This window comes from Gymnoscopelus microlampas (genome assembly GCF_963454915.1).
Source record: "Gymnoscopelus microlampas genome assembly, chromosome: 16".
Taxonomy (NCBI): domain Eukaryota; kingdom Metazoa; phylum Chordata; class Actinopteri; order Myctophiformes; family Myctophidae; genus Gymnoscopelus; species Gymnoscopelus microlampas.
The window spans coordinates 46,151,838-46,163,923 of NC_139953.1; positions in this window are offsets into that span (position 1 = coordinate 46,151,838).

Sequence of the window (12,086 nt, forward strand, 5' to 3'; positions counted from 1 at the left end):
GAGCAGCAGTACCCTGTGGCTGTACCTATATCAATGGGAGCCATGGGCATATATTGACTCATTGGGTATGTTTGTTATTTTTCTGTATTTTGTCATCTTGCTATAGGGGTTTAATGTCTGGGATGAATTGTTGGAGGGTTGGTCTAATGCTTTATTATTTGATTTCTTTGTAGGAGCTGAACTAACCATCACTGTTTTTCCCACTGTGCCATATATACTATTTAGACTGGGTTTTTGCTATTGGACTGTGTGCAATAGGGTTGACTGAGGACAGAGCTATACTGGGCCATTAAGTAACATTGCATGATTTTGGTTTTGCGTATTTGTATTTTGTTTTGATTTGCTTATTTACTTTATTTGCTTTTGGTTTTGCATTATTTGGATTTGATTTGTTTAATTTCGGTATATTTAGTTTAGAGGCCCAAGTAGGCCCCGAAGCCCTTACCCTTATTGCCCCTTTGCCTTTTGGGTTTAGTCCCTTTGCAGAACTCCCAGTAATACTAACTGCTTTCTTCCTTTCTGTATTTTAACCTGACTATTTTTTATAACAACTGTTTGAATAAACTTGACACATTTGATACATCAGCCTCTGGTTATGTTCATTCTGAACCCGTCCGTACCTTTCTGGGGAACCTTACCTTGTTCAATCCTATATATCTATATACAGTATATGGTTAATGTGTTTAAAGGATCCCTCACTCCTATATGTGTGGGTGGGTAGTCATTGCTTTATATCGCCCTCCTACATTTGTAATTACTATATGAAGTATGTACACTTTTATTAGACAGGGACTATATTGTTTAACTTATCTGTTGCCTAAATTGCTACTGTCCTCCACACAGTGGGGGTTGGGGATATAGTTGGGTAGTCTTTCTTACAATTTATATTTGCTAATAGTATGTTGGATTCATGCATATTTTCAGACATTTAAAACAACAACAAAAAAGTATCAGAAAAAAAAAATGGGTCGGCCAGTGACTCCGAGGGACCCCTAGGGGTCACGGACTCCCTGTTGAATACCCATGATGTAGATCCCAGTGGAGTATGTACTGTGAAAAAATAAATAATAGCCAACCTAAAAGTAACTAAATGTAGTACTACTTTGATAATAATAATAATAAACTTTATTTGTATAGCACCTTTCATGACATGAAATGCAGCGCAAAGTGCTTTACAGAGCAAGAATACAATTACAGTTACAACAAATTTAACAATAAAGCAAAGAAAAATATAATAAAATAAGATAAAAGCAAAAGCATAAAACAACATTAAAATAGGCAATACAGTGAGGACTTAAAAATCAACCAAAGAATCAGCTAAAAGCAAGAGTGAAGAAATAGGTCTTGAGTTGTGCTTTAAAGCTATCGACAGAGGCTGCCTGTCTTAGGTGTAATGGGAGTTTATTCCACACTGTCGGTCCGTAAAAGCAGAATGCTGCTTCACCGTATTTTTTTATGTCATTGTAGGCACCTCGAGCAGGTCAGCACTTGAAGACCTGAGGGGCCGGTTTGGAACATATCTCTCTAGGCAGTCATAGAGGTAGGAAGGTGCCAGCCCATTTAGAGCTTTATAAACTATTAAAATAATGTTATCAATCAATTTAATCAATCCTAAAAACAACCGGGAGCCAGTGTAGTGAAGCTAGAACTGTTTTGAACAAGTTGTAATCTGTCAGTTGTTTTCTTTGGCAGGCCAGAGTAGAGTGCGTTGCAGTATTCAAGCCGAGAGAAAACAAAAGCGTGGATCAACGTTTTTGCATCGTCTAACGACAGATAGTCTCTAATTCGCGCAATATTTCTAAGATGAAAGAAAGCAATCTTGGTGACATGATTAATGTGTGTATTAAAATTCAATTCAGAATCGATAATAACCCCCAGGTTCTTTACTGTGGTGTTACTTTCTACAGCCAGGTTACCAAGTCTACTTATTATTGATTCTCTCTGCTCACTGGAGCCAATTATGAGAACTTCTGTTTTATCCTCATTTAGCTTAAGAAAGTTCTCACTCATCCAGCATTTTATACTGGACAGACAGGTCAACAATGGGTCTAGAGCGCAGGGGTCGTCTGGAGCTACCGAAAGATACAGCTGGGTATCATCAGCATAGAAATGGAAGTTCACTCCATGATCGGTGATGAGTTCTCCCAGCGGTAGTATATACAGGGAGAACAATAAGGGACCCAGAATTGAGCCCCGTGGAATACCAGAACAGATGTCGTATTTGTCTGAGTCAAAGTTAGCTAGGCTGACAAAATAGCTTCTGTCTGTTAGGTAAGAGTAAAACTAAGACAAAGCTGTGCCTGACAAACCAATCCAGTACTCCATGCGTCAATTGTAGTAGAATTGTGTGATCAATCGTATCAAAAGCAGCGGTTAAATCAAGGAGTAGGAGAACAGATACATTTTTGTCGTCAGCGGACACCCTAAGATCATTAATTACTTTTACAAGTGCTGTTTCTGTGCTATGACCTTTCCTGAAGCCAGATTGGAATTTGTTATGAACCTTATTGTTCTGTAGGAACACATCCAGTTGATGAAAGATAGTTTTTTCTAAGACCTTGCCCAGAAATGGCAGATTAGAGATTGGTCTATAATTGCCCAGCACCAATGGATCAAGGTTGTGTTTCTTGAGTAACGGCCTGACTACAGCCGTTTTCAGTGAGTCTGGAAAGACGCCTGAAAGTAGAGAGCTGTTTACAATTCTTAGGATATCTCCAATCACACTGTCTAAAACCTCTTTGAGAAACGGGGTGGGTATTGCATCCAGTGAACAAGATGATGATGTCATCTGTGATATAGTTTTACGGAGTTCCTCTTCATTAATTGCGCAGAATGATATTAGGCTTCCTCTGGAGTGATCTACATTTTTGCACCATGCACCATTTGCCGCATTTGCAGTGCTAGCAGCAGCATTCATAATACCAGCTCGAATGCTAAAAATGCTGCGAGCTGACTTTAATTTGAGATTAAAATGTTGAACCATATCATTCACTGAGGGAGCATCAAGTAGGGGGGGCACCTGCACACACGCCAGATGACGAGGAAACTCGTTTGCTGCAGATGAGCTAAAAAAACATTTTTTATAGTATATTCTGTATTGTTTTTCCCTAGATCAGAGACAGTCATATTAAAACACAATAAATAGTGGTCTGTTAGTTCGGGCTTATCAATAATACTGTCAACAGTGATATTCAAACCTTTAGTGATCACCAAGTCCAGGGTGTGGCCATGTTTATGTGTTGGCCCAACTACATGTTGAATAAAGTCAAAATTGTGCAGTAACTGTAGGAAACTCATAGCCACAACATCTGTGTCAAGATACAAATTAGCATCTCCAGTAATCAGAGTTCTGTCATAATTAGTGGAGCAGATAGATACAAGTTCTGATATTTCTGTTAGAAATAAGGCTTTGCTGCACTTTGGAGGTCGATACATAGTAATCATAAGCACAGAGGATTGACTCTCCAATATGGTGGCCTGGTATTCAAATTATTTAAAACTGCCAAGGTTTACCAGAGGTTTGAATTTTAAAGTGTCAGAAAAGATATTCGCCAGACCACCTCCTTTTTTCCCCTCACGTCCTGAGTGAATGAAACTGTACTTTGGTGGGCATGCTGCAGCTAAGAGCACCGCTCCATCAGAACCAAGCCAAGTTTCTGTTAGAAAGATAATATCTAGTTTCTCTTTACAGATGATATCATTTACAGAGGAAGACTTGATATTAAGTGACCTGTGACGGTGGCCAGGTTGTCACATGTAACTTGCCACTTCTTTTTAGAATGCTGACACTCTTTACTTTGTCTCAATAATAAATAAATAACAATACACATTAAACTCACAACAATAAAATATCAGTTGCACGGTAAAGTGCGGGGTGCGTAATTACTGTGAGAATAATACTGTTTGTTAGGTACTGCAAGACTACGCCACCTTTTTATTTAAGAGGTAGGGTCCTCTGTAACACTCTTTCTTAGGCTATTCACAGGTTCGAGTTTACCCAGGTAAGTACAATACTTTTAAATGAGAACAACACTTCAACACATATCCCTTGGAGAAAGCTGGACGGAAACAGGTTTGTATAAAAAGGTAATCTATTTTATTAAGCTAATACAGTGGCGTCTATAAGCCATAAAATATTGAAAAGCATAAACAAAATATAACACTAATTCTAAAACCTCAACCTCCTAATGCGCCCACTAACTAACTAAAATACAGGAATACAGACAATCACCAAACACTAAAAACAGACAGGGCTTGTGCAAACTATAGCAAATAAATAATGAATTTAGCGTTAAAGTGCCAACTATTACTGAAGCAGTAAAGTGCCAAGTGCCAATTCAATTGCTATATGTCATATACTCATCACGGTTCAATGCAAAAGGTGGGAATGTCCTTATATGGGGTTTAACTGGAGCGGGGGTTTAGGCCAGGAATCACTGTCTCTTCTTGTCTTCGTGCGTATGGCCTGCAATCATAGAAACTAGAACCAGTTCATCTGTTCAGGTATATTTCACATATGAGGTTTAGGACCGTGGGTTTATAAAGGTAACGTTGCATAGAAGGACACTTACTCGCCCGCCAGACTGTACGTCTGGCTTTGAGGGTGTGAAGCGCGCAACGTTATCGCCACTGGACCTCTCCTCCGTTCCTTGGTTCGTCTGTCTGTCCTCCCCGTCTCTGCTGCTACTGCGCCGTCTGCTCACCGTCCGCTGCTGGTGGCTTGGTACGTGCCGCGATCACTGTATTCCCCACCTCTGCTCCGTGGTATGTCTGCTCCTCCTGTGCACAACCGTCCCTTCTGGCTGTCACTTCCACACTGCCCTGTATGCCTGTCTCTCTGCTGTCCAAGTGGCTCGCGCTCACTTTTGAATAAGGTGGGCCACACCCTACTCCGCCCTCATTCGCTCTGCCACCAGCGTGACCTGGGGACATTGGCCGTCCGCTGTCACAAGGCCAATGTCACACAGCCTATAGGGGAGTCCAATGTCAAGTGGCTCGGGGACCGGGGGGAAATACATTGTCAACCATAAAACATGCAGTGCAGAAATATAGTTAAGAGAATGATGTTTTTAAGTGCGTAATACAGGTTTTTCATCATCAATAAAAAATGTTACAATTTGGTTTCACCCCCCTGCTTTGACCCTGTCACATCCCCCCCCACTTTTCCGTTGCCAGTCCCTGCAACTGTCCCTAATCATGTCCATACCTCTGGGGTGGCTGGCCTATATTTGCTCTTCCCGAGCGCCGTGGCTCATCTGGTGCTCTCGGGACGGAGAGAAACCCATAATACTGCGGCGTTGTTGCTTCTACCTGCTCGGGCTGCACTACAGCTGGGGGGTCCTCGTGGGGCGACCTGGGGGCTACACACACTTTCAACGCATTTCTATGTATGGTCTTTTCTCGCCCCCCCTTCTCGGGTCTGACTCGGTACACCAACCCCGTAGCTCCCACCTGTTCCATCACTGCGTAAGGCTCGGGGTCCCACCACGTACTCAATTTCCCCTGGCCATCTCTCTTCCTATTTCGAATCCACACTCTCTCTCCTGGTAATAGGGGTGTAATACCGGCCCTACGGTCATAAACCTGCTTTCTCCTCTTGGCCGTTTCTCCCATCCTCTCCCCTGCGGTCCTATAAGCTGTCGCCATTCTCTGTTGGTGGTCCTGTACCCAGCCACCCACTCCCATGCGCTCTTGCGCTGACTGCACTCCTAACTGGACATCTATAGGGCGCCTCAAATGTCGGCCAAACATTAAGTAGGCGGGGGCATAACCCGTAGCACTATGGATCGTGTTGTTATAAGCATGAACTAACTCGGGTAAGTGCTCATTCCATCTTCCTTGTTTATCAGTGTCTAGTGATCGCAACATGTTCAGTAATGTCTGATTAAATCGTTCCACTCCACCGTTCCCAGCCGGGTGGTACGGAGTGGTGCGACTTTTTGCAATACCATAAGTCTGACATAAATGGTGCATTAACTCGGACTCGAAGTTGGGGCCTCGATCTGAGTGGAACCGGGCCGGACAGCCGAACGGCTGGATAATATGCGTCCATAACGCACGGACAGTGGTGTGCGCAGTCTGGTCTCGGGTGGCAATAGCCCAACTATAACGGGTGAATAAGTCAGTAGCTACCAGAATGTTTTGCCACGCATCAGCAGGCCTACCTAATGTGAGGAAATCAATGGCTATTACTTCTAGTGGATATGAGACTTCAAAGGGTTGTAAGGGGGCCCGAGGCTCTGACCTGTTCCTCTGCAGGCTGCAGGCGACACAACCCTGTTGTAACTGACGCACCGCTCCCTCCATGCCTGGCCAATAGAACCGACGTCGCAGCTGGGCCAAGGTCCTCTCCAACCCAGCATGCGCCGCGGCCGTGTGGATTCCTCTCCATACCTCCTCTCTGCGTGAACCTGGACAAATGATCTGTGAGTATTGTTCTTTGGTATAAGGATCGGTCACCTTCCTATATAACACATGATTTCGTATAATCAGTTTGTTCCACTGGCGTAACAGTTGCCGCGCTCCCCGAGTCCAATTCTTCCTCTCCACCATATTAGGGGCTCTCCCCCGTTCCACGCACCTCTTCACCACCTGCACATCTGGATCCCGATCCTGCGTCTCTCTCCACTCATCCTCCCGGGCTGCTGGCGTCGATTGTACAGCCGCCACATCTACAGGCTGCACTGGGAACCGCGATAGGGCATCAGCGTTGGCGTTGTTTTTGCCCGGTCGATACTTGATGTCGAAAGTAAACGACGCAAGTTGAGCAGCCCACCGTTGTTCCACAGCTCCCAATCTAGCCGTTTGGAGATGCGCAACAGGGTTATTGTCCGTGAATATTGTGAATCGAGCGCCAGTGAGATAATCTTTAAACTTCTCGGTCACGGCCCATTTAAGGGCCAAAAGCTCCAATTTGAACGAGCTATAATTTGCGTCATTCTGCTCGGTCGGGTGGAGACTGCGGCTTGCATAAGCTATTACACGTTCGTGACCGTCTTGGACCTGGGCTAGAACCGCTCCCAACCCACGGCCACTCGCATCAGTGTAAACCACAAAAGGCTGTGTATAATCCGCATACGCTAACACCGGGGCTTGTGTGAGGGCACTCTTTAACGCATCAAACGCCCGCTGGCACTCCGAAGTCCACTCGACTTTACACTGGTGGGATTTTACGTCATTTGGGATTCCTATCAATAAGTTGTTTAAGGGTCGTGCTATAGCAGCAAAAGAGGACACGAAACGCCTATAGTAACCCGCTAGACCTAGAAACGCGCGGACCTCGCGGACCGTTGAGGGTGGTGTCCAGTCCCGCACTGCCACCACTTTCTCCGGATCGGGCCGCACTCCCTCTTTGTCCACGACATGGCCCAGAAATTGCACTTCCCTCCGCAGAAGTTTGCATTTGTCTAACCGCAGCTTCAGTCCATGTCTCCACAGGCGTTGGAAGAGGAGCTCGAGGTGCTGTAGATGAGAGGAGAAGTCAGGTGAATATACTATAATGTCATCAAGATATACCAGCAAGGATTCTGTCACCTGACCACTCAGACACTGCTGCATCAGCCTCTGGAACGTCGCGGGCGCATTACAAAGCCCGAACGGCATGCGTTGAAACTCGAACAGGCCCAGCGGGGTCGTAAAGGCGGTCTTCTCCCGGTCCCGGGGATCCATTCCTACTTGCCAATACCCGCTGGCCAGGTCTAACGTGGAGAACCATTGCGCCTTCGTCAGGCTGGTGAGCGTCTCTTCTATCCTGGGTAGGGGGAAGGCGTCCTTGTGCGTCACGGCGTTAAGTTTCCTGTAGTCGACGCAGAACCTCCAGCTGCCATCTTTCTTCTTGACCAGTACGATAGGTGCCGCCCACGGACTGCAACTCTCCTTGATGACTCCCTTCTCCAGCATCTCATTCAGGAGGGTCTTCATCTCCCGGTACATGGAGGGCGGCAACGGCCGGTGTCGCTCTCGTATGGGTGCCGCGTCTCCGGTCGGTATCTGGTGTTGCACGACGTCCGTCCGTCCGAAATCCTCGTCATGGATGGCGAACACCTTCTTCCACCGACACAACATCTCGTGTAACTCTCTCTTCTGCGCCTCCGGCAGGTCATCACGCTCCGTCAACACTTCCATCTCTTCGGGCAGGGTCTTCAGTGGTCCATCATCTTCCACACTGATTACGGCCACTTCCACCTCTCCGTCGGTCCCCAGGGACAGGCTCAGGTCCCTGCCGCCTCGGACATCCGCTTCTTCCACCGGGTACAGCCTCCCCAGCTTCTGGTGGCGGTCCAGGACCAGACTATATGCGTGTGGGTTGCACACTCGTATGGGAACACGTCCGTGGCGCACCGTGACGAGGGCACGGGCCACTCCCAAATCTTTTCCATCCGGCAAGGCTTCCATCAAGGCCTCGTAGTCCGCTCCATTTGGTCCTCTCCAAGCGCGGCCCCAGATCATCACTTCACTCTGCGCGGGGATTCGAATCTTCCGCCGGCCGACCAGCCACACATAACCGATGGACCCATCTTCGTTCGTCACTGCCTCCACCCTCCTACAGGTGGCGAATGCGTCCTTCCACAGCGTCCTTCCCTGCTGACATGGAAACACAGGCCTCCCAGGCCATTTAAAGAGGGCATGCCATACAGCGTTCACGACATTCATCCCAATAATCAGCGGTTGAGTACAATGTTCATCTTTCACGATTACAACTCCTCTCCCTGGGATCTTCATTCCCTCCAGCTCTAGGTCCAATATGGCATAGCCAGTGTACGGTAAGTCAAGACCATTAGCGGCGCGTAATTTAAAAACAAGGGGCCCATTTCCCAACGTTAGGTGTGAGAATTTTTCCTCAAATAAGCTTTGCTGCATTAATGTGACTTGTGACCCAGTATCCAGTAACCCCCTTAAGTGGACTCCTCCCATAGTGATCCCAATAGTCGGACAGTCCCCAATAAACACTTCATTAGCCCTTGATCTGGCGAGTGCGCGCTGCACCCCTGTCTCCCGGACCTCGGCGACAGGGCGTACTAGTTTAAATGATTGGGGTCAGATTTACAAAAGCGAGCAATGTGCCCAGACTGCCTACAGCTCCTACAGATCGGCCTACCTCCCTCATCCCACTCGTTGCGTTGGTACGGCTCCCGGCGTCGTTCAGATGGAGGCGAACCGCGAGGTCGTGTATCGGTGGTGTTGGGTCGAAGGAGCGGTCTGATCTCTTTCATGAGCTCCTGCGTAAACCCCTGCATTTGCGATTTGACGTCTTCCATAATCTCCTGTTTCAGTTTCTCTCTCCATTCAGATTCCTGTGAGGGTGTTGGGATAGAGACAGGTTTAACAGCATGGCACAAGATTTCAGCAGTCCCTTCTCTTCTATGTTCAGTGTCTAGTAGGAAGGCCTCATTTTTTAGGGCGGCGAAGTCTTCTGTGGGGTTTCGACGGGCATATATTCTTAAGGCTTGACCCAGAGGGCCTTCAGACAGTCCTACAAGTAACTGCTCTCGCAGAATGGCATCGGAGGGAGCGGTGTCTGGGTCGAGCCGCCGCAGCCCGCAGAACAACTCTCTAAGCCTCAAAATATAAGCCTGCACACTTTCGCCTGCGCGTTGCGCACAGCCATAGAACAAGGCACGAGCTTGGGAAGCAGAAACAGATGTTTTATACAACGTGTCTAAACATTTAAAGACTTTGGCCACTGTATTGCGATCTTCCTTGTCAATTACACTAATTTGTCGCTTAGCTTCCTCAGTAAGGGTCTGTACTACAAAAGCAACTTTTTTCTCCTCTGTTAAATCCTGAGTGCCCAATAATCCTTTAATCTGTTCTCTCCATTCCCTGTATTTCTCCTCACCTTCTATGCCCGAAAACTTAGGTAGCCACGGTGCCCCTGGATACACTGGCATCATCATCATTACTTTCTTGATTCAACCAAACAAAACAAAACAAAAAGCAGCAAAACAGCAAAATTTCAATACAGTTTCTCTTAGGGATTTTGTGTTGTTCTCTACCCAGTCCTGCCGCGCTACGCCAAATATGTGACGGTGGCCAGGTTGTCACATGTAACTTGCCACTTCTTTTTAGAATGCTGACACTCTTTACTTTGTCTCAATAATAAATAAATAACAATACACATTAAACTCACAACAATAAAATATCAGTTGCACGGTAAAGTGCGGGGTGCGTAATTACTGTGAGAATAATACTGTTTGTTAGGTACTGCAAGACTACGCCACCTTTTTATTTAAGAGGTAGGGTCCTCTGTAACACTCTTTCTTAGGCTATTCACAGGTTCGAGTTTACCCAGGTAAGTACAATACTTTTAAATGAGAACAACACTTCAACACATATCCCTTGGAGAAAGCTGGACGGAAACAGGTTTGTATAAAAAGGTAATCTATTTTATTAAGCTAATACAGTGGCGTCTATAAGCCATAAAATATTGAAAAGCATAAACAAAATATAACACTAATTCTAAAACCTCAACCTCCTAATGCGCCCACTAACTAACTAAAATACAGGAATACAGACAATCACCAAACACTAAAAACAGACAGGGCTTGTGCAAACTATAGCAAATAAATAATGAATTTAGCGTTAAAGTGCCAACTATTACTGAAGCAGTAAAGTGCCAAGTGCCAATTCAATTGCTATATGTCATATACTCATCACGGTTCAATGCAAAAGGTGGGAATGTCCTTATATGGGGTTTAACTGGAGCGGGGGTTTAGGCCAGGAATCACTGTCTCTTCTTGTCTTCGTGCGTATGGCCTGCAATCATAGAAACTAGAACCAGTTCATCTGTTCAGGTATATTTCACATATGAGGTTTAGGACCGTGGGTTTATAAAGGTAACGTTGCATAGAAGGACACTTACTCGCCCGCCAGACTGTACGTCTGGCTTTGAGGGTGTGAAGCGCGCAACGTTATCGCCACTGGACCTCTCCTCCGTTCCTTGGTTCGTCTGTCTGTCCTCCCCGTCTCTGCTGCTACTGCGCCGTCTGCTCACCGTCCGCTGCTGGTGGCTTGGTACGTGCCGCGATCACTGTATTCCCCACCTCTGCTCCGTGGTATGTCTGCTCCTCCTGTGCACAACCGTCCCTTCTGGCTGTCACTTCCACACTGCCCTGTATGCCTGTCTCTCTGCTGTCCAAGTGGCTCGCGCTCACTTTTGAATAAGGTGGGCCACACCCTACTCCGCCCTCATTCGCTCTGCCACCAGCGTGACCTGGGGACATTGGCCGTCCGCTGTCACAAGGCCAATGTCACACAGCCTATAGGGGAGTCCAATGTCAAGTGGCTCGGGGACCGGGGGGAAATACATTGTCAACCATAAAACATGCAGTGCAGAAATATAGTTAAGAGAATGATGTTTTTAAGTGCGTAATACAGGTTTTTCATCATCAATAAAAAATGTTACAATTTGGTTTCACCCCCCTGCTTTGACCCTGTCACATTAAGTAGGGCCAAGTTTAGCTTAAGGCATTCAACTATTTGGCTGTTGCCTCTACATGGAATGCCTGTTAAATTTGCTATATTTGCAGAGTGTTTAAAGTCACTCCTTGTCCTGGATGCTCTATTTGAGATAACAGTGGAAATAATGTATATTGCCTTGTTTTCTACAAGGCTAACTGAAATAGCCTTGGGCCCAGACATGATTTTGGCTATGCATAATGGACCCTGCCTATCTCAGCAATCAAATGTGTTCTCTAGGCGTAAGGAAGCCGACAGGACGTTCTTGTTCTTGCGATGCCTCCGTCGAGGGGGGATGGGTGGGGGGCAGGACAATATTTAGACAATATTTGTCTTGAATATGTACTGTGTACATATAGCAGTATATGAACACTATTATGGTGATATAATCCTATACATAATATATTGGAAATGAAAAAAATAAATATAATAGCAGATGCCTTGACTGGGTAATATGGACGGCTATCTTTATTTATCAAAACATAAATTAATAAACTTAAATTGATTAGTGAAACCCCTCCTGGAATGCCACCCTTGTGTGGAAGTCCTGTGTATGGGTTCTCATAACCCAGCAACTCTAGGCAAATTACACCACTGCTTTGATCAGATATTTTGGGCAGCAGTAGCAG